The 23710-nt window shown below is 44.9% G+C and overlaps 1 protein-coding gene across 17 annotated transcripts in view; it reads right to left on the minus strand.

Moving 5' to 3' along the window:
- Positions 1-23710, minus strand: part of LPP (LIM domain containing preferred translocation partner in lipoma) — a 321563-nt gene that overhangs the window by 235110 nt on the left and 62743 nt on the right. The window contains exons 4-5 of one of the 17 annotated variants that reach the window (XM_090147414.1): positions 5684-5852; positions 3814-3864 (exon numbers count right to left, since the gene is read on the minus strand). The exons of 14 other annotated variants lie outside the window; for them this stretch is intronic. The gene's annotated coding sequence lies outside the window, so the exon portion shown is untranslated. Of the gene's footprint in view, positions 1-3545; positions 3865-5683; positions 5853-23710 lie in introns of all 17 variants that reach the window. 2 more of the 17 variants (XM_090147413.1, XM_031603425.2) reach the window with 2 other exon arrangements.

A 23710-nucleotide genomic window follows, 5' to 3' on the forward strand; every position in this document is an offset into this window, starting at 1 on the left:
ATATTCTAGCTGAATGTGCCAAGCCATGTGAGGAGCAGATGGGAGACATTCTCATTACTGCAACAGCCTCCACTAGAAAACTAAACTTGAGGAAGGATGCGAGAGACTTTACAGAGCTCTCAGACACAACAGACGCCGTGGGCTGCAGCTTCCCACCCGCCTGGCAGCAGCCACTTGGGCTTTTCCTGAGCCCATGGGCTGAGCCCACAGGGCTGGGGCTCCCTAACTCACCAGCATTCCTCTTTGGGGAGTGCTGTCCCTCCCAGTAAGGTGCTTCAGATGCGAGAACGTTACTTCTTTAAAGCTGATGACAAAATGTAACATGCAACTGCCTTGGATTCGCACTCCCACTCTCACCAGCTCGCTCTGATCCCTTCAGGCAGCCTGCAAGCATTGCTCCAACTGTTAACAACCAGAAGAACAGCTATGGCCAACCTTGGAGAAGAGGACCAAGCAGGAAGAAGCAGCCAGAGGTCAGAATGGTTGATGTGATACAGCCCCACAGGCTCTGCACCCCAGCAGACAAGCATAATCCAGCACCACTACTCCTGTGCAGTCCTTCCTGAAAGAAATGCTTCATGAAAAATCCTCAGATGTTGTTTTTTAACATTGAAGACTTCCACAACAACGTCTAAGGTATCTACCTGGGTGTAAAATTCTTGTACAGTCCAAACTTTCCTTGCCTGATCAAACTCATCCAACCTCACATTTCTCAATTTCCTTTCTTCAAACTCAAATCTAACTTGCAAGGCAAAGGCACAAGTTTCAAGGTCAGGCTGGATGGGGCTCTGAGCACCTGATGGAGCTGTAGGTGTCCTTGTTCACTGCAGAGTTGGACCAGATGGCTTTAAAGGTTCCCTTCCAACTCAAACAATTCCATGAGTCTAAGTTTGAGCCAGGCATAAAAGCAATGGAAACCAACTCATATTCACCTGACCAGCGCTGATGTCAATGAATGATCAGTTTCCAACTTGTCTGAAGCTTCCCCAACCTTTCGGTTTTTGTTTGTTTGTTTGTTTGTTTTCTGTTGTTGTTTTTTGGGTTTTTTTGACAGAAACTACAATGAAGTTGAATTATCCTTAAAAATTTGCTCCAAAATGCTTACTTCCCTAAAAGCTCTGTATCTCCACTGACAGTTTCATGGAAACTAGATGGCATTGCCTAAGTCCCATTTCTAGGGGTGATCTGATTTGAAAATACCACTCAAGAAAAAAACACCATTTTCCAAGCCTCTCAAGCAAGGGCCTGACTTTGTGATATTCTCCTTGGAGCCTGCCCTTGCTCACTATCAAGATGAACAATTTCTGAATTCCAAATATGAGCATCTTGGTGACAGATATCGAGCTTTCGTGCCTACCAATACTGTCACCATGCGGTTCACCATCACGTCCTGCTCCACAGAGCCGGAGATGGGCAGTGAAAATCAAAACAAAAGTAGCACAGAAGTGCTATTTCCGGGGTTTGTGCAAGAATTATTTCAAATACTACTAAAGTTTAGAGCTAAAAGGACTCCTGCACACAAAGAATCTTCACGCACAAAGGACTCAGAGGCAGCTGGTTATTACAGGGACTTGGGTATACCTAAAGGGATGCAGAATCAGTATTTTGTCCCTTGGTACCTAAATACTTTTGAAAGTAAGCACTTCCCATAAGGAACCTCTGAGAAATGATAGCCCTTCTGAAAGCTGTATCCAGAGCTTAACTGAGTTGAAATCCCAAATAACCAAGAGCTTAAAATCATGCTCCACAATGCTTATTTCAACATTATACAGGTGCAGGAATCTAGCTTTGGTTTTTCTGTTACCGAAAGTGCTTGCCTAGGGCATCAAGCTCCTATAGTTATGGCTCTGGGACAACTATTACATTCTGTTCTAATAAAGAACATGCTCTCAGGAGCAAACTCCCCAGGATGACTCCTTTGCTTTGGCACAAATGGACTCATTTGGTTGAGATAAAAGGATGTTCCCTTGCATCATTTTCATTTGATTTTTTTATTTTTTATTTTAAGATAGAGAAACAGTTAATTTTGCTAAATGAGTGCTCTGTTGCCATGACTTCACTGCAGACAAACACAAAGCCATCAAGATCCTTTTTTCTGGGTGTTGCTTTTTAAACAAGTATTTGATCGTCTTTGTTTTCTTTCTTCTTTGCCCAGCACCCCCAAGTTAAGCAGCTACAAACAGGTTATAGCTACTCCCTAAGCCAGAGAGACACTACTGCACATCTTCATGCCCTCACACTGCACCTCTGCCAGATGTGCCACCGTGCCTCCTGTCAGCCTGCAGGACAGTGCTGCCCACAGCAACAGGCAGCAGATCTCTCCAAAGGAAAGCCACAGTGTATGGGATTAGTCCCTGAAAGGCAGAATTCCCACACTCCCACCAAGGATTGAAGGCTCCATTCTGCTCATAGGCAAGCCAGACTTGCAGCCTCAATTAAAGGTCCTTCCTGCTGCCTCAGTTTCCCAGGCAGATGAAGCAGGCTGGACATACATATCGTCTGCCTCTGGGGTGTTGCGACATGTGCAGAGTTAATATTCATGAAGTACACTGGGGATTAAGAGTATTACAGACTTCACTGAGATGAAGGGTTTTTTTTTCTTTTTTTTTTTTTTTTTTCTGTTTGCATTGAATAGACAGACTAAGTAGAAACAGCATTTGTAGCCTGCAGCCATTATCCTAGTAAATGGCTTATTACAGCACGCAGCCTACCAGCTCACCTCCATCCTGTCTCACTGAAACACGTGTAGGTGGAAGCTGCTCATTCCACTGAATTTTCCTTTTTACTGTCTCTGTCTGATGGAGACTCTTGATAGCTGGGCTCACAAGACAGGGATTAGGATATAAATACTTCAATACAAGCTTGTTCTTTGGTACCTATTTATGACGATCACAGAACAATTAATTACTTCCCATCTAAGACTAATTCCCATGTCTTCCAAAAAGGCTGGGGGGGCAAGGGGAGGTTGGCTCAACATTTTCCATTTCCTGATGAGTCACAGCAGATCCACTACAATAAACTCAATACTTCAATCAGACTGTTTCTTATCAAGGTGTATTCAATACATTACTAAGATGTGGAGTGTGCTATTTTAGGGGCTAATTTCAGGCACTGTATGCATAATACATTATCCAAACAGACTGATCCCCCTTGCACCACCACCCCTTCCCACACACCCCAAAATCAGACAGACAAACACCGCAGGAAACAGAAAGTCAAGAGTTGTACATTTGGAGTGCTGACATTCACAACACACAGCCCTTCAATACACAGCCCTCTCTCCCACCTCATTAGTTCATTCCCTTCCCCTTGGCAATGAAATTACTTATGTGACAGCAGCATCTGACAAGAAAACATTCGCAGACTGCACGGGTTGCAACAAGTCTGCAGCGTCTTGCTTTCTTCGTTCTAGGGCCAAGAACCATACCTTTATTTTTCTGCCCCAGGGAGCCACTCTGCATCCCTGTAACAAACACTAAATTGTCCCCAGTTCCCACGCCACCCACTCCCAAGCTCCCAGGCTCCATAGAGCAGGCAGGATCCACCTTGCTCAGCCTCCAAGCAGCCCCACGGCTTCTGGGGACGGCAGCAGGTGCCCTCTGGTCTTCATTAATTCCTCTACTTAACAAACGGTTAGATGTAATTTATTGTGTTGATTGGGCAATTGATCCCAGTCAGGTCATTTCACTCTACAACAGGTTGTGTTCTGCACCAGCCTGATGGCAGTCAGCTGCAGGGGGAACACCTCCATCCAAGCAGAGGAGACCATGGAGAGCAGAACAACAGTCACATCTCCCAGGACAACGCACTGACCTCAATTCTCACAAGCAACGCAGCTAAAAACTCCAAATCACCAACAGCTGCCTGAAAAAAAAGGAAGGCTATGATAAGCCATGGATGACGGTTGGATGAGATGATCTTAGAGGTCTCTTCCACCCTTAACGATTCTATGCTAAGCACGTTACAGACCATAACATTCAGATGAGCAGGACTGGGTACAGCAGACAGACAGCTATGCTCTTCCTTGTTGAGGCACTGGTGTGCCATCGTGGACATCAGCAGCTGTGAGTGCAGTCACTGCACAGACACCACCTCAAGATGATGCTGGAGCTACTTCTTACCATCAGTTTTCCCCATGGCACAACAGGGCCGTGCAAACAGTTTCTATACAAACAGTTGCAGTGCCAGTTTCTGCCAAGCCCATGCTAATTGCAAGTGATTCCAGTTCAAATGCTCTTAAGTCAGAAAGCATTTAGGTGACATGTAACCAAGGCCTCACATCTGTTACCAGCTCTCCAGCAGTGAACAAACCTGCAATCAGCTATGAAGACCTGTCAATAACTCTTCTGTCTTCTTCCTTGGAAGTGCATTTAAATTCCAATTTGCTACCGTCACAAACGCAGAACATTTTTGACCCTTGCAGTGCCTACAGCCTTTAGTGCAACTGAAGTGCCAAATCAACACAAGGATGTGGCCATGGATGTCCCATTAAAGTCCATTGACTCTCCCCAGGATTTAGCAGCTCATCAAGCGTCACTTTTAAAAGCATCATGGTGCAAGAAGAGACAATAATTACTTAAAAACTTTAAGGCACCTTAAACATATTCAACCAGTTTCACACAGGCTCTGTGAATGGAAACAGTATGTGGGAAGGGATCATTCCACATGGCCAAATCTGCAGGTGTAAACCACAGCAAATCTCTAGAGTAGGCTCCCCTGGTTAAGGTCATCTTAATCAAAGGAAGAATATTCACTCTGATTTAAAGATTTCCATAAAATAGACTATCACCTCAGTTTGGATGCTCCCAGACCAAGCTGTAGGCTCCACAAGATCTGTAGTGCCATTCACTTTGAGCTGCAGGTGGCAAAGCAACACAGCTCTGTGTGTTCAAACATGTAGCTGCAATCCCTGCTCACCCTATTTTAGAGTACCTATGATGATGAAGTTCTCCAGCAAGTTAGGGCTGTACTAGCCAGCATTCGTTTCTAACAAGATGAGAATTTTGTGTGCAGGACTGTGCAGATGTCCGGGTGGCAACCAGCTCCTTGGAAGAACACTTGAAACAGCAGAGCAGATCATGAGCTAATGCCATAGAAAATGCCTCAAAACAAAGCAAAAGCAACTTAAAAACCAACATCATGAACAAAGACAAAATACAGGACCACATTAACAAATATGACCAAAAAAAATCCACCAAATTCAAAGGAAATGTAAGTTCCCTTTTTTTTTCTTTTAACAATACCACTGGTAGCATATGGCTCTGACATTTTAAACAGACATGATCTGATTTGGGCTTATCTTGTTTTCTTAAAACATACAAGACCAGGATTCTCCCATGCCAGGCAATTAAGTTCCCGTGCTTTCCCAAAAAAATACTTGGAAAGTTTCTAAATGCAGCAGGAGAAAAATAATTCTGTTCAGTCCACGCCTGTGTCTCCCTCTCCTCCCATTAGCACATGGGGAAAAGGTTGGCTTAGAGCAATACAGCACTTCAATTTGAATATGAATCACTCTTCTGGTGAGAAAACAAAACAGAAGCCAACTTCACAGGACCCTTATCTGAAGATATAATGAAAACCAACGCGTCTACCAGGAGCAACAGAAGTAAAGCATGGTGAAAATCCTAGCTCAGACAAACAGCCAACAATAAGATCTGTCCCAGAGGATGCCAAAGAGGCTTACAAGCTGAGAGGCAGGAACCATTCCAGCTGTCACTGAAACATCATCACCTCTGGATGGGTAGTTGGGGCAGCACCACTTGTGGTTTGTGAAGGAGGGAAGAACATCATTGAGCTGAGACTGCTGGGAGCGCAGGAAGGCAGGATCCTTCTGTGGGAACGGGACTTTGCTCCTGGAAAGCAGAAGTGAGTTTGGTTTTGATTCATATGATTCAAAATGGCATAATATGGGCTGAGCACCTAAAAACCAGGTGCGCACGATGCTGGATTTCACAGTGCCTGGCCACAAAAAGAATAGAAAGAAAACGCGTGTGTTCTGATGCTCTCCAGCTTCTCAACCAGAGAACTGAGGGATCAGAGCTCTCCCCATAGAGGTTAAGATGAATCACTTCTCCCCAGCTCAGTCTCCCCCTGTCCTGGATGCACAGCAATATCCCTACTCGACTAGAAGCAGTCTGGGGGAAGGCAATGTACTGCTATTACTGCTTAACATTGCTACCTTCAGAAGGCTGGCGTTGCCTATCACCAGCTCTGCTGATATCCTGATCAAAGCACTGCTTTCACCCCTCTCTCCTTTGCCCCTTCGCCCTTTCCAGCACAGCTCCTGCTGTCACTTCACTGCAGGTAGAAGAGGCCTTTTGCTACAGCACTCTTTAACAGAGACTCAGCTCAAACCGAGGCCTTTGGCATGAAATATCAACAAACAAGAAGTTCAGAAATCCTTCAGGAAAGGGGCCCTGAACAAGCAATCTGCGCATTTCCAGCATTAAACATTTGTTTCTCCTCCTGGCAGCATCTGGAGGCTTGCAGAGTGTTTACTTGCATCTTGGCAACATCCATTTAAGCCTACAAGCTCATCAACAATTCACCTTGACTCAAAAGCAGTAGTTGTTCTGAGTGCTGAGGAAACAATGAACAAAATCATCTTTTTCTTTTTTTTTTTTCTTTTTTTCTTTTTTTTTTTTGGCAAGTCTCTGATAAAGCTTTTCTGAAGGGAACTTAACTTGATCTTTTCCCACACTGTGTTCTATATTCAGTTGCCATTCTAGAAACAAAACAAAAAAACTGCGCACAAATGCAAACAAATCAGAGCAGGGCTTGGTCTGATCTGCCTAAAACAAATGTCTACCTCCTCTTCTACTGGCTCAGCAACAGAGACCCAAAGCCAACACGTTCTTTGCATTTCTGACAGGCTGACGTTTGGATGGGTTTGTGCAAGTTTGTCTTTAGTGCCTTGGGACTGCATGACAATTCGAGGGAAAATTCCCTTAAAAGGAACACGCGCGGTGAAGCATCGATCTGGACAAGTACTGCCGAGCCGCTGCCCTGCACAAGTGACCTCTCTCCAACCACGCAGTCATGTTCTTGCAAGTCGGAGACTCACCCTCATCTTGGTTTAAGTAGAACAAATTCATTTCTTTTTATTGAGGAGGGGAAAAAAAAAAAAATCAATAAGCAAGAAAGGAAAGTTACAATGAGCTGAAGATGATTTACAGGTAAAGTGAATTGCCAGGGGATCTAAGCAAAGATTCATCGCTGATTCATCAAACAAGTCATTGAGACGTCTAAAGAACGAGCTATCGAGAGAAGTCCCTCATCCTCTCCACCTCTTATTATTAGTTATTGTTGGAAGTGACCTTTTCTGCAAGTCTCTAGACCATTCTGAAGTGCTGAAGACTTTAGGAAGTGAAAATTAGTTCTTAAAGGAACTAAAGTGCTTCAAAAACATTTTATTAAAGGTTGCATCTTGCTTCTCTCATCCCTTCCCTTGGGTGCTTAGGATGAGCTATGCATTACAAGAGCAGGCACTGTGCAGTTCTAGCCAAGAATCCCAAGCTACCTTCACAAACACACTTCCAGCATCGCAGCCCAGGACAGCGCTGATAGAGATCTTAAGGGAACTGCAGAAACCAAGGGAGAGAGGGGCTGCCTGGTACCACCAGAGCACAAACCCCCAAGGAGAGCCCCAGAGCCCCATCCCTCTGGCAGCTGGCACTGAGATCTCACCCAGTTCCACAGCAAAGAGTTGGAGGTGCAAGAGCTGGCAGAGTGAGCAGCAAATCTGCTAGGGGTCATAAATGAAACAGTGCTGTGAAATACGGAGGTGAGCACAGCCTGATGCTCACCTTCACAGCTCCCCCCAGACACGCACATCTCGCCAGACTGAAATCTCTGAAACTCATCCAGCTCTTGCTGGGCTGATCCAGGAACCTCATTCGTATGCATGTTTGTTCTTACACACAAACACTACAAGTTTTTAAAATCGCACACATTTCGCACAAGTCCCACAGGCCCACATTTACACGGTACTTGGGAAACCTGGTCTTAAATGGAATTGTAAAACCAAAGGAAAGAACTTACAAAGACCACAAAGAACCACGGATCTGGGTTGGATAGAGACTTCCATTTGGGATGCAAGGGAGCTTTGGGGGTGCCCAACACAGAGGTTCCCCAAAGTGCTCAGTTTTCAGAGGATGGTTTTCTTAAAAATAAGACATACTTAAAGACTGCATCAGCTGAGCACCCAAAACTGATTAGTCACAGTAAAACATGGGCTAAACTCTCTTCATTTAATATCACTCCGGAGTGGAAAGTTCTCACCAAAGCTCTAATATATTCCATTCCAGAAGAACAATTAGTGGCATTAGGCAGCCAGTCGTAACTCTCCACACTAAATGGCCTTGCTATTTGACAGTATGTGCTGTGCCTTTAAAAGTTTCCAAAAATGACAGTCTTTTTTTTGTACATGCTGGAATATTCAAGAGCATTTCATATCTATTCTCATATCAAGAAAAGAGCAATTAGATCAATAATGAAACAGGAGTGCTCCCTTTTACTTTCTGCGGTTTGCAAAGAGGTTCGTGTTTCTATGCGAGCACAGCTCTTGTTTTAGTGATGTGAAAGTGTGTGGTTTGTGCGATACCCAGTTTCTTCTAATATCTGAGTTTCTGTTGTTATCTACCTACAATTTACAGTAAAGCATCTTTTGTTCTCACGCCCCTCAATCTCCAAATTAGCCCAATTTTCCCAACAACAAGATTTTATCACCCTGTGTAGACCTTTTACGAATACTGGAAAGCTTGCCAACAACACTCTCCACCGTCATGCAGCACGAATTCACAGAAGAAGGCATCACCAAGTCGATCTGTGCTTGCTTCTGTGTACACAGACTCATTAATAAGCTTTTCTTTGGAGAAAAAGGACTGATTTTGCGTTTGAAAAAGCAACTAGAATTGGGCTGCAATCCATGTAAGGGGTCCCAGGGCGCTAAATGCAGTGGGTAAAATCACCGAGCAACATTTGAACCTCTGTTTACACATCAATATTGTGCTATTTACTATGATTAGATTATTACAATTTTCAAAAGTAATCAAAATATTTAGAACTAGGTTGTTGTTGTTGTTGTTTTTCTGGGTCCCTGCTGCAGAGCATGAATGCAATTCTTCTAATCTAAGCAAAAATTACTTAAGAACCCTTCTAAACTGGAAGGACGCTGCCAGTAGTGCAGATGGGTAACCGGCTGGCTCCAGCATCAGACTGAATTGTGCCATTTATAGCAGTTTGACCCTCTATACAACAGATGAGAGCACCGATGTTTTAGCCAGAGAAGTTCATTTTCCAGACTGCTGTTTACAGCCTCGTGCTCTACTCCAGGATCCTTGACTGCGCTGCTTCTGTGACTCTCAGAGAAGTGTGTCTTTGTCAACCACACTGAAGGTCCCAGAGAGGGACTTCACCTTCTGCTACAACGTGAACATCAATCCAATAATAAAGATAGCACAACAACCAGAAAATTAAGTATTTCTGACGAGGAAGAGAGAATTTCCCACAGCAAGCGTTTCAACTCTGTGGCAAGTCATCTGATCAGTTCTCGAGTCCAAGCCTGACACAGGACACCAGGGACTCTCCATGCCTCAGTTCTGTACCTCTCTGGAGCTGCCTAGCACTCTGCACACAGATATTTTTAATGGTCTGTCATGTTCTTTCTAGCACTGATTAAGCACTGGTGGCATAACAGTGTGTTACCCGGTCCTTCAGCTGCTTCAACTGAGATTAGTTGAGGCAAGCCAGGACACAATCGTTTGAATGCCTTGATGCTTCTTGCACCCACCTGGGAGGACTTGGCTTTCAGCCTGCCTGCATAAACCCTAGGATTAGCCACTGCTGGAGAGGCTCCTTTATGGGATAAGTAAGAGGTCAAGCACTGCGATCTAAAAAAGGCTGTGACGGGTGTACATAATCCCCCACAAGTTGCATTCCTCCACCTCTCCTTGCCAGTAAGAGCACACAGCAAAAGCCATTACAACCGCAGTCACGGAAATCAAAGTGCCAACTGTATCACTCGAGCCATGCAGTGACTTTACCTGATGTTGTCGTCAAACATGCCAAAAAGGATGCGTTTGAAAGAGAAGCACAGAGGGGGACTGTACAAATATTGCTTTCTTGGTTCTAAGCTGAAGCAGGACTGCTGAAACCTTCCAGTACTCACTATGAATAGCCCCAGTACTTGGGAGATGGCAGTAGGTAAATCTGGATTAACACAAAGCAATTGAAAATGTGCTTTTCAACTATTTGATCAAATGTTTAAATTAAAGGTAGGCACTAAACTCAAAGCATTCTTATAAGTCATAATGGATTAGAGTGACTATGGAACTCCAGCAACCCCCAATTTCAAGGGTGCTCAGTTTCCCCACTGCTTTCTCCATGCAAGAGCCTCTCCAGACCCTGGAATCTCACAGTTTTTGATATCGCATGCATTCCAAAGAAACATCCCACAAAGACAGACCTGATGCAACAAACAGACCATGGCTACATCTTTGTTTATTCTAATGTGACCTCCCCCCCACCCCAACACCTTCGCAGAGCCATCAGCTGGCCTGCCCCTCCCCAGAGCACCAGCAGCGAGCTCACTCATACTGCTGCTGCAGCTTAACCCAGTGCCAGGAATGGCTCCAAACATCTCTATGGAAACGAATGTGATAATAAAACTTCTGCTGAAGTCTCACCACTCTCATACAGCTCTGAGGAAGTAGAACCTAAGTCCAACTGACCACAGCCTCCTTAGCAAAAGCAATTCTCACCTGCAACACAACACCAGCTCTGGCAGCCAGCCATTAGAGATGCCAGGAAAACCTATTCTGCCTCTCTGTTCCCTCAGGAAAATTCACTGACCAGCACTGCTGGATGCAAATGCCTTCCCTCTCCAATGACCTGAGCAGGATTTGGAGCACTGCAGGCAGGGTGAAGGTGCTCTTCACATCCTGCAGTGCCCCCAGAGATGCCCAAACTTCCCCAGCCATCCAGCACTAACAGTGCCTGGCATCAGCTCAGTGTGTGCACAGTGGTTCTGGCCTCTCTGGGCAAGGATCTGGAAGAGCAGCTTTTATTAGACAGATTATGTCTGAAGTGACCCCATTAGTCTGGGCTCTTTAGAGGTCAGCTCCAAAAGCCGAGGTGCCAAATCCAGCAGCATGCTCCTTTAGCAGGGTCCTGCAGAGGTGACCCAGCTCTTCTCTGGCCAAGGGCAAGGACCAAGGCAAAAGGGAGCACAGATTCCAGCGGTGCAGCCCTCAGAGAGGCTGCAGAGCTCCTTCCTCCAGGCACTGCCTCAAGGTAAGGGCTGCAACTACTGCCTGCAGTACTATAAAATAAAAAATTAAATATATATATATAGAATAAAATATGAGTATACTGTAGCCTGAAAGCAGCCTGCTTCCTTTGATAGCTCTTCCGCAAGAAAACATTTTTGCTGCAAGGTTCTACCTTTTTGTACAGCATGTAGTAAGTGGATGCTTCTATTTTATGCTTTGCAGCTGAGTTCAGTACAAGGAGAGCATCCTTACACACAGGGACAACAGTGTTAGGGAAATACAACATCCTACAAGAAAAAAAAGCAGGGCAGTCATCTCCAGAACATCTCAACATTCACAAGAGAGGAGGAATTCTACCTAGGATTGAAATGGTCAACTAAAATCTATATCCTAATATATCACTTTCTTTTTTTTATTTCTATTTCCTTTTAATTCAGTGGCATTTAGCTAGCAGAATAGCTGTTAACAAAGGTCTAAGAGGTGGAATGCCATTTTCTATATATAGAAAAATGCTTTGGAGGGAACTGTAATTTGACAGAAATACACATTTAGCAAAACACATTTTAAAAAGTGGAAAATATATTTGTCTTTTAAGGCAGCCAGAGATTCACCACAGCTCATCAAAAGGATCCTCAGTCCTAGGAAGGAAGAGATAGCATTATTTTTGAACACAAATCCAAGAAAATCAGAAGGAAAAGATCATTCAGAAGCACGATGGGAAGGGATCCTGTTCCAGTCCCACGCTCAGGGATGGATGAGCAGAACCCCTTTCCACCCTCTGCTTCACACGCAGCACTGGAGAAGGATATGAGGCACTGCAGCATCACTGCAATTTACAAATTGCAGCTGTTCCAGCAGCCCAGGGTTTGGTCTTCTTACACCACTAGTGGCAGATAGTGCATGCTGTTAGTAAATCCGTACTTCAGCTCATAATAGTAATTGTAGGAAAACTTCTGCTCTTGGATAACAAATCACTATCTTTATTTTGGAGGAAAAAAAAAAAAAACAACAGAAGTTGTTTTGGAGTTAAATAACTTTACTACTTTAACAATTAAAAAAATTGTCTAACCTATTTCTTGTGACTGGGAACACAAAGAAAACAGGATATGGACATATTAGATAAAGGTCAATGCACATTTACCCACCTCTTTAGAAACTGACAATGTTCTCGTGACAGCCATAAAGCTGCTTTGAATTTTAGTTCCCTAGAAAGTAAATATAAGGAATCCCAAAGCTGTAACCACAAGTGCCACAATTTTTAACACTGATGTCACATCCAGCTTAATGTGTACTGCAGCAGTCTGTATGCTAAAGCTTCAAAATCACCTCCTCTAAGGTCTATAGGAAGAAAACAGCAATTATCCCTCACCAAGCATGCATCACAATGCCTTCATTTGGTGCAGCACAAGGATGTGTTTCATTACCCAGCATTTGGGATGAGGCATGGCAGCATTGGTGGGATTATTTACTGGATCTCTTAAGAGTCAAATATCTTACGCTACTGTATGTTTTATTTCCTTTCATCACTGCTCCTTCCCATTCCAACTACAAAATTTCATTTTCTTTTGGAACCAGCTGACTTTCATTTGTGCCCGTTTGTTTTTCTATCAATTAGCCAGGGCAAAGGGGTTGCCTTTCAGAGCCCTTTCTGGTACACTAGACATAAGGGGCCACTGTAATTAATAGATGTCAGGCACAGTCCCTCCCGACACATTGATTCCTTACTACTTAAGAAACACTTGGGGAGAGCACAATCAGCCCTGACTGCCAGGGGTCCTCATAAAATCCATACGCCTGGATTTACAGAAACTGCTAATCACTTTGGATGCTGAGAAGGGGTAAGGAGGAATCTGATTTTGTGAAGCAAAGGAAGCCCCTAATTAACTAACACCTTCACATGCTTCAAAGGGAGAGCCACCCAGAAGACTTCCAGAGTAGGAGGCCAGTAGGAAAAACCCTTCTGGTCCCCCCAGTCCAGACCTTCACTGGGGAAGGATATGAACACTATCACCAGCTCCAGAGCATTCCATCCCCACGGCACCCAAGCACAGCCACCAGGACCCCCACACCACTAGCTCTGTGCTCCCTACTGCCATGACACTGCTGAAAACTGTGTTTTTCTGTGCACTACCAGTTCTCACTATGCAGAAAAGACCAAACCCAAATCTGTTTGCTCCTACTGCTCAGGAGACCAACCCCAGCTTTAAAGGAAAATCCCCCTCTTTGATTTGCTGGCTAATGCTGAGTCTCTTAGGAAAGAGAATGGCACTTCTGGGCAGTGTGTTTCCATATGAGAGGGAAGAAAGGTTCTCCATGAAAGGATGCATCAGTGCCACTCTGCAAATCTCCTATTTCAAACCAATACAAATGGCAAATGGTTATAGCTCTCCTTTAAGAAGCAGTCAGAAAACAACCCTCTTCGGTGTCTTCCTTAATAACACTGCCTTATGCTGGCACCTAGACAGTCCAGTGAGTTAGGCTATGACACAAAGATGTTCAAAAGAAAAGAGAAAGAAATGAAGCCTGCTCTGAAGCCATCCCACGTGCTCATGATCCCAACACCACCACTCAAAGCACACCTCTCCCTGCAGTTCTGCTCCCGCAGCACGCAACTGTTGAGTGCCTTCCCACTGGAAACCTTTTCAGATTTCTGCCATGATAACTACAAGGGGAAAATCACTAGAGGAGGACACCCAGTGGCTTCCAGCCAGAACACAACCCGCCTTCAGCAAGACCTTTGATTTGCACAGGCACACACTGAAGTTGTTCTTCACAACAAAGAACAGCCCGTCTGTTGCATAACTAACCTTAGGCTGCGTTAGATAAGTCGTGCCTTCTTGCAGATCAACTGACCTTAAATAATGTCCCCAGTATACTCAGAGCCAATAGGTTTCTCATTCAGAGCTCAACCGACAGGTCTTCTCCTTCCAGCTATTTCTTCAGAAAGGCACACAAAGGAGGTTTCAAGAGAAATCTCATGCTTACTGTTCCAAGGGCAGCTTTCAAGGCCAAAAAAGAAACACAAGATCTCAGCTCCAGATTCACATCTTCCCTCGAAGGCTTCTTCAATGCTCTGTTACAGCAAAACGAGTGAGGGCTTTAGCAGGACTGAATGAGGACTGCAGAGGACACTAACTGGAAAGCCAGTGCACGTCGTGAAATACCACTGCAGCTCTGCCACTGAATCAAGCCCAGCTCAGAACAACCAGCCATGGCAGTGAAGCGCTGCTTTGTGTTCTGGCTATAGGCAAAACAAAGGTCTGGGGATGAGGAGGTCTCGCTTGTCATGCAAGGGTCAGCACCAAAGGCAAATTCCACCATGGCATTTCCGTTCTACTTCCCAGCCTGTTACTAAGGGTGGAGATAACAGCAGGATCTTTCATTGCACATCCAAAAACGCCCTTTAATGGAGCTGCACCGCATCACCCATGGACACAATCCACTCAGGAGGGATGTCAGTCCCTGCAGCAGCTGATCATTCCCACCGTAGTGATGCAAAAGTGCAAATGAGATCCTTTTGCACCATTCCTTTGACGTCCCTGGCTGCAAGATGATGCAGGAGCTCTGCAGCAGACTGAGAAGTAGAAGCATAGGGAAGACAGACTGGAAGTAAGCATGGCACTGCACCACTTCTGGAAAGTAATTTTGTTGCCCAAGCAGACATCTGTGCAGTCCCCGCTGGTGGGAGCAAGGTTTTTAGAAGCGAAACAATGTGCAAAGCAGGGTGATAATCCTTTGGGAATGCAAGCACCAAAACAACTGGCCGGTGAACCTGCAGCAAAGGCAGAGGCACTAAAAGTCTGGCTATTTTCTGATGCTGGTTAAGTTGTCATACAGCCTCCACTTGAGCAGCAGTTTCTCAACCTATAAATCAGGGCCGACAGGGCTTCCCTTGCTGCTACATGACACTCCACTCATTCAATTGCTGTCTGATGGGAGCTCTGACACGAGGGCAGATGTAACTAATGCATGCATCCAGCAACTCCCAGAGCCCTTCCTATGGAGCACATTAGGACAGAAGCCCTGCCTCACCCTTGCAATCAGCCAAGCCAGGCTTCACCCTAAAGCTCTGCCATACAAAATAGCCAAGCTACTTCCTATATGAGCCATCACCGCCTCTCTCTGTTACTGCAAGAACGCAGATCTGGAGGGCTGCTTGTGCCAGACGAGCTCAATGGCCACAGAGGAGCTTTCTAGTAAACCGAGCCCTGAATGCTAAGCAAGGGCTTGCTGAGCTGAGTTACTGGAATCTATTCCTCCCACATAGTCAGCATATATGAATTCATCCTCTTGCTTCATTAAATTTTAATTGGAGTACATGTGAATAGGTTTTACTGGTGACTTAATCAAAGGGAGTCTGAGTACAAGGTGTTCATGAGAGAAGCTAGAAAGCAACATCCTTTCCAGCTTTTCTGTCTGATTTTTTTAAGCATTCATTGTTGATTTCTTCAGGTCAGTTAACATTTTTGAGCTGCTGCAAAGAAGCATGAAAAATAGCCACAAAGTGCAAATAAAGCACTTTGGAGGGAAACCGGACACAGACCATTAACCCTGTGTTCCTCGTCATTATCCAGACAAAAATTAAATGCAAAGTCCCAGAGCAGCTGTTGCATTAGCCAGTTGATTGGCAGTGCTAAGCACAATGATTGCTTTGCTGCTCTGTGTCATGCGTGTTTGGGCTGGACTGTCTGGAGTTTCATTATTTTAAGTGTCCTTAGGTACTCTGAAACCACAGCGGATTTGAACCTATAAAAAAATCCTACTCGTAAACTCTGAGATTTCCTCAGTAATCGCCTTCTCTTGTACTTGAACACAGATGTTTATTTGTTCTCACATGCTTTTCTTTAGCTTAGAGAGTCTTGGCATGTATTTTCTTGCCTACCTAGAACAGGACAACCATCTCCAGAGCTGCTTCCATACTAAAACACAGCCTGTATGACCGGATTCTCCACCTCCATAAAATCCACATGGTCACTATGGCCTGAATTGACTTACAGCTGTCTACGCCAGCTGAAAAACTACCAGCAAAGCAACTCTGCTGCCTCCCCTTCTGCACTCCGGTCCGCAAGAGGCACAGCTGGGCACGGGGCTTCGGCGTCCGACCGCACGAGGAACAAAAGGCAGCTCTGTGTTCTGCTAAGTGAATCAAAAAATGAAATTGCAGCAATTTAAAACCACAACAAAGAACTTAGTGGACTACTCCTGCACATTGCTTAGAAATGTATATTCTGCGCAGTGATACATTCTGGCAGCCTGGGACTCTGACACACTTTCTATGGCAATGTTCTAATATTAGAAAAATCTGGTCATAAGCTAAAAATGTTACAAAAATAGCAGAGGATCATAAGTTACCAGCTGAGTCAGAGCGCGATCTGCTACTTGACTTTCATGCTATTTTATTCTTAAAAAAAAAAAAAAAAAAATGGGGGGAGGGGGAGAGACATCACACAGTGTTTCTTTTTAAAAGCATTTCCTTCTACCATTGCTAATGAAGGAGAATGAGCTCTTGTAGAGGGGAATTTCTTGTCTGGCACCCAGAAAAGTCACTCAAAATGGCAGAAATCAATCTGCAAAGGAGCAAAGGATACAGATCTACTTGTGTACTGTTGTCAAGTCATTCACCAGCCCTGCTGTGTGTGAGCTCTGCAGGGCAGGAGGCTGCCTCTTGCCCCCAGTAAGGGGTTCAAGGATCTCAGTGGGATTGTATCTAGTGGTACAGTGGCATAAATAACAAGAATCTTACATGTTCAGTGCAGCCTCCATCACAAAAGCATTTTGTTTGCATGCTGTACTTAAATCATCAGTAAATAATTAACAGACAGTACGAGCATGCAACAGAACTGAGTCACAGGTGTTAGCTAGGGAAAAATGCTATAAATTGATATGTCATAGTAATAAGCAGCCTGCTCACCTGTTAGGTGCTGCAGAAATTAATTAAACAATTTAGTGTTCATAAATTAACCCCTGACACACACAGCCTTACTAGAAAGCTGTACTCTGTTATTTATGACTGTAATTTTTCCTCCTTTCACAGATTTGGCAGACTTTAAATGAAGAAACCGTGACCTGTTTCTCATGGAGAGCTGATGGATACAGTGGAGGGAAGGGGCAGTGGGAGCAAGGAAGGGATGTGAAGGAGATGACCCATGTGAACACAGCAGAAAAGCAGACTCCTGTCTTTCCACATCTCCGTTTCTTGCTCCTTCCTGATGTGTGTACATCAGCAGAGCTCAGCACAAAGCTGCTCCAGGCAAAGATATGGGGCTGAGCATGGCATCCCCCAGCTCAGCCCCTCTCTTGAAATGCTCTGGCTTCTGTGGGATCTATGGCAACCTCACCTCACTGCAGGCATGGATGCACTCAGGCAGTGATGCAACTTTCCTGCTTCCAGCTCTGAAACTATCAAGTTCTGTGCAATTTCAGGCATCCTCTGCAGTGTACTTGCCTGGAAACGTGGCCTGAGCTTCCTCAAAGAATGCAGATGGAGATCTCCGTTCCCCAGTGATGGATGGCCACCAGCTCTCTCCAGCTGCCAAGCTTAGGCCGTTGCTTTTGTACGCACACAATTCCCACAACACCCATTTCCAGGCCTGCTTTCTGCAAACCTGGCCCAGGAGACTTCCTTACGTGAAGGCAGAGCAGCAGAAAGCAGATGATGCATCAGGAAATCCTCCTGTCAGATGTCGTGCTGCGAGGAGCAGCAGAACGCAGCTCTGCTATCAGAGCTCTCCATGCTCCATAAAACACTGAAGATGTTCAACATCACAACATTTCAGCCCGAGACATACAGCTGCCTGAAAAGCAACGTGCAGAAGCCTGCTAAAATGACAAGGGAAGGATGACTCTTCAGAGAAAAGCAGATGACTAAAAAGTTATTCCATCCAAAAACAGTGCACGCAGGAAAGCAAATTGTCAGTGTCCTATAATTGTTAGCAGCGTTACCCTTCCACAAACGTGCTGACCCTGGCTCCTCTGCAGCTCTGCCCGCAAACAAAACCTAAAAAAGCCCCTTTCTAACAACAACTGAAGAATGTTTAAGTTTGTTTCAATGAGTTTGTTTTGGTTTTGAATACAGTGAAATACAAGCAATGAATTCTGGATTTCCCCCCCACCCCTAAAGTGCAGCTCCCATACGCTTAAAAGTAAATGGGAGTGCTTTGCTTCCTGGGGTATGTAACTGGAACATTTTCCTAGCACCTAATAAAACATTGTTTGGTTGATACTAACCATTAAAATATGTGTTTCAAGTCATGTAATGTTCCCCATGAAATTTGCCTTTTTGCTCCATGAAAAAAAAAAAGGGCACTGAAAGGAATCCTGCAGCCATAAGGATCTCACTTATTTCATGGAAGTATCATTTTAAAAGCCCCACAGCATGATCAAAGCACTGTTGAGAACAGATGTTCCAGGCTTTACAAATTCCAGCATAAGTATTTTTAAGACATTTATCACTGCAAAGTTCTTTCAGCCAATTTTTCTCCTGCAGGAAGCATGCTTGCACTTTGCTCCTCGAGGAAGATGTGTCCCTCCATGGACTCCTGGCTGCTGACCCTACCCTGCCAGAACATCTCAAGGGGAATTTGATGCAGTTCCATGTATGGGAATGTACAGACCCCGGACTGACTGTCCACATGGACCCTCTCCCAGAAACCTCATCAATCCATTCCCTTGACAACACAAGTGCCTATGCCCAAAGTAAGTCACTTCTTGATGGCCATCATCCCTTGCAATCGCCCCACTGCTGCCATGACCAGCCCTGAGCAATCTCATCTAACTTTAAAGCTTAACTCTGCTTTGAGCCAGAGGCTGTACAAGAAACCTGAGAGGTGCTTCCTATATAAGCTACTGGAGGATTACACATCTCCAGTGGGAGCTACAAGGAAATGCCTTGAATCATGCCAGCACCATACGGAAGCACCCCAGCTCTTCCCAAAAGTGTGGGACCCTCTGCATGTAGGAGCACCCACAGGGGTGCTGCCCTGCTCCCAGCAGCAGGCACATACCACTGCTGAGCTACAGGGCTGGGTGCAAGGAGATGCTCAGCAGCTAACACTGGATACCATAAAGCCAGACTGCAGAGCCAGAAGGGGCAATAGCAGGGACCATACAGGAATCTCCTTGTTCTCTGGACAGAATCAGCGAGTCCTCATAGAAGCAGAGAACACATTTCATCTGTAACTCAAATCACAGCCAAATTTCCATTCCAAGTGAAGTTCTCTGGAAGTTCAGCTCTCCACAATCAGTTTTCTATGTATTCGATCTTCTTCCCAGGAACATCACCAAGATTTCTGATTGCTGAGAAAGCCTAAACACTGTGCAGAACTTGGCAGCTTTGTGAGAGTGAGCAAAGTACCAATGTACTCATGACTACCCAAGAGTCCAAAACATACAGTTTCTCTGTACGTCCAAAGAATAATGTGGGTTTTTGTACCCAAAGAAAAAGGGGATCTGAAACAACCAGCTCCTTTGAAATGTCACATATTCACAGAAGAAGGTGTTTGTGAAGAGAACATCACTTCTCTAATATGTGCCCAGTTTAGTTTCACCTGTTTCCATGTGCTCCCTTCCCAATTCCTACAACCTGCTTGCACATCCTGTTTCGCTATGAGCACGAGCTTCTCCCCCAGAGCAGTGCTGCCTTCACTTCTCCTCACAGAGTGAGCTGAAGTAACAGTCAAACTGGGAGCAAAAAAACAGACAAGTTTCCCCTTGTTTGTCCAAGCTACAAACATGACTGAGGTGCTGGGATAGCTCTTAGGGTACCACCTACCAACAGTCCTCATGAGAAGATGGAAGAGTGGCCTCTGAAAGAGCAGTGACTGGAAAAGCATGACAAGACAGAGCAGGTCTTCCAGCAGGAGGGAGGACAAGGAAAAGGATGCCCAGAAGATATCTGGGAAACCCCAGATTTCAGAGATGGGGGGCAGGAGGACAGAGATGCTGGCAGCACGCAGAGGTCTGAGGAGAGATGAGGACAACTATGAGCGCCTATCAGAGGAAGTCAGGCAGAAACTGTAAAATGTGGAGGAGCCAACATCAGTGAGGAGTGGTCTGAAAACAACCTCCAACAGCAAAGAAAACTGAGACAGAAGGAAGACACATTTCACACAAATGAACACAATAGCTTAAACACTGCCCGCTGTCACCTCAAAGGTCTGAAGACGACTCTTGACCACATTTACCCATCCAACATGGAGCATCTCAACCTGACACGAGCTGAGCTGGACCCCTCTCTGCAGGAGGCTCCATCAGCTCTCTTTCACAGAAAGTCGAGCTCTGGCACTGTGTCAAGTCTCAGGGAGTAACAGCTTCCAGCAAGCTTTGTAACATCTGTCTCCAGACTCCCCCAGCAGCCATGAAGGGAGCAGAAGCGCAGCCCATGAAGCGGCTCCCCAGCATCCCCTATGCATGGCACCCCTGAAACTGCTCCTCTCACTCAACACACCTTTTCCTTTACAGACCTCTTCTTTTAGCACTTCTCAAGTTGTTAAACCTTACTTCTTTATTTATGAGCCACAGCTTCTTACTTTAAAGATCCACGTTAAACTTGCCCCTCCCAAAATACCATTTGTTATAAATTATAATACACCCATGAAATCTTGCCACGCTGGCAGCCAATGACTTTGTGTGCAGAGAAACCCATGCGCATCACAGCTACAGATCTGGAAAAACAAAACATTCTCTAATGTGACCTCAAAGGGAGAACAGAAACAGCAGGATCACCCAAAGCCCCCAAAGCCATCATCTATCCATGCACCCTTGGAAAAAGCAGCATCACTGCCCAAGCACACCATAGGAGCTGTGCCATCAGCAGGGGTCCCTGAATACCCATCGGTATTCTGACCTTGGCACATGGGGAGAGTGCTTTAAAGGGGCACTCAGGATGCTGTGAGGAGCCATCAGTATTGTTCGGCTGAGTTCCAAATATCACAACCTGCTCCAGACCTGAGGTTTTGCTATGCTGTCTTCCCACCCCAAGTGCATTCATTCACTGACAGTTTTTAAGAAAAAAGAAAGGAAAAAAAGCCTTGGACAATTATCAGGCCTTCTGATTTAGCTATTAAAAAAAACCCTACATCGTTTCCCTCTTGTTTTTCTAAATAAAAATAATGTATAGCCTAACTTGATAATAAATATGCTCAGAAGCTGTCTTTAAGTAAAAGCTTTTGATAACAAATTGCCTATGCTAACTGCTATTTTACTGTTGAATTTTTTATTGTTGCTTAAGCACTGCAATTATGCTAATAAGACTGCGAGGATGGTACACTAAAGCATTGGATGTGACAGATATAATACTCAATAAAATGTTAATCTTACCTGAAAATTGGAATCAAACAGCCTTATTAGTATTTATGGATATGGCATCTTTAACATGTTTCTTAAGAGGAATATATATATGCAATGGATATTTTCAAATACACCTTGCTATTTCTCGTGCCTCCATAGGATTTAATTCAGGGTGCCTATTACCCCTGCTGCTAACTTCCAGTCCCTTTTGGATCAGGAAAAAAGCATCCTCATGTTTGAGCTACACTGAACTCCTGCACTGCTGAATGGTTTTGCCCTCCAAACCTACAGGTGAGATGGTCTTCGTGGGCTTCATGCTGTGCCTTCACTTGCTAACTCATGAAAGAAGTCAAAAAGAACCTCAATATATTCACGTGCTTCTGACATAAGCTGTATTTACATCCACGATCGGGCTGTATCAACAGACCATTCTTGCACAGTACACTGGTGTGGCTCTCAGACACTGCAGGCTAACGCTTAAATAACAGCCTGCTGTCTTGCAGTCTCACTGCTCCTACTGCTCTCACCCAAAGAAGTTAATTCCGCTGACAGGACTGCAGAAACATCAATAAGACACTATTACTCCTCCTGACAGACAATCGAGGTTCTTGCTGCTGGATGCTGCGAGCCTCCTCTGTGGAAAACACGAGACAGGAGCCATCCAGGAACTGCTTCGATGAATATCGACAACGGGGAAAACCCGAGCGGCTGCCCACCGAAACAAGCCATTTCCAAAGCACACAAAAAATCACATGAGCTGCCCACACTCCCGGCACAAAACACACAGGGACTTTCTTGAGCATCGCCCGCAATGCACACCAGCTTGCTCTCAGGTCAGGATGTCCCTTCTTATGTTTATGGAAGGAAAGAGGACTGCTTTGGAGGATACGGAGGTCAGGGCAGTTCCACAAGACCTCACTTGCAGTTGTAGGCACGGAGCACAGCATTAGAAAAAAAACAATTTTCAGTTGCAAAATCACTCAAATAAAACTACAGAATTGACTGAGCTTGCACCTTGGAGAGCTGTGAGTCGCACCTCAGGGCTCCTGTGCCCCAGGTCTGTCCCAGCATGAAGTGCCAGGCTCCAGATCTTCAGGTCGAGCCGGCAAGTCAAGCACTGCACCGCTGCTGTGTGCTGCAAGGCAACCCGCAGAGACAGCAGGGCTCAGCTCTGAGTCTGGTCGTTATTTCCAACCCTCAGGGGAAATGTAAATTCAACTCGGGCATATTGTTTTCTTTTGCTAAGCAGCAATGTTTGAATGTTAACTCCAATCCTGACAGGCATATGTATATTCTTTGCAAATAATCTCACCCTGACCAGTCCAAAAGGTCAAAAATCAAAAAATAATAAGAAAAAAGGACAAGCCTGGAAAACTTCAGTACCATTGGCACAACCCCTCAACCAACTAACCATCCTCACCACAAGGTGAACTGCAAGCTCTTGGATTTATTTGATTGACTGAGATCAAAAGATCAGAGGGCACGGAGGAAATTGCCTCCTTCTATGCACACATGCTGCTTTCAAGATTTGAGCAGACAGTTGTAGGAATTTTAAAACTCAAAGGGGAAAAAAAAACAACATTTAAAGGTGATTTCAGAAAGGCATCCTCTTATTTCTCTCTTGACACCATATGCATTTCTTAGAGCTATCTGAATGGTTCCTCCATGTTCCTGCAGCCCTGGGACCCACCAGCTTATCTCTGCTAAACAGAAGATGCTAACAAACAATAAGACACTCATATAACTCCAGAGGAGACATCACTATTTGCTGACATTAAGGATGAAAGGCAAATTTAGAGAAACCAAACAAATCCCAAATGAAGTCCAACAGGAGGCTTAAGAATTCCCTACTGCTATTCGGGTGTCCTCAGACACAGGACACATATCTCACTACACTTCTTGGCTGCACAAGGAAGATGAAGCCCTCAATTGCTCCTCTGGCAATGATCACACAGAGGCACTGGAGCTGCCTGGGCCCATGTGAGGTTTGTCACCTGCAGCTCCCGGGGGAGCAAAGGAGAAGCAAGGGGACTGAGTGAGCAGCCTTAGGATGCAATTTCAACACAGAACACAGAAAAAGCATGCAATGCATTCACTGTCAAGACAGGACAAAGAAACACAAGGAAGAACAGCAACAGCAGAAATATGAAACT

Source organism: Phasianus colchicus, chromosome 10 (assembly GCF_987193195.1).
Source record: "Phasianus colchicus chromosome 10, bPhaCol1.hap1.1, whole genome shotgun sequence".
NCBI lineage: Eukaryota > Metazoa > Chordata > Aves > Galliformes > Phasianidae > Phasianus > Phasianus colchicus.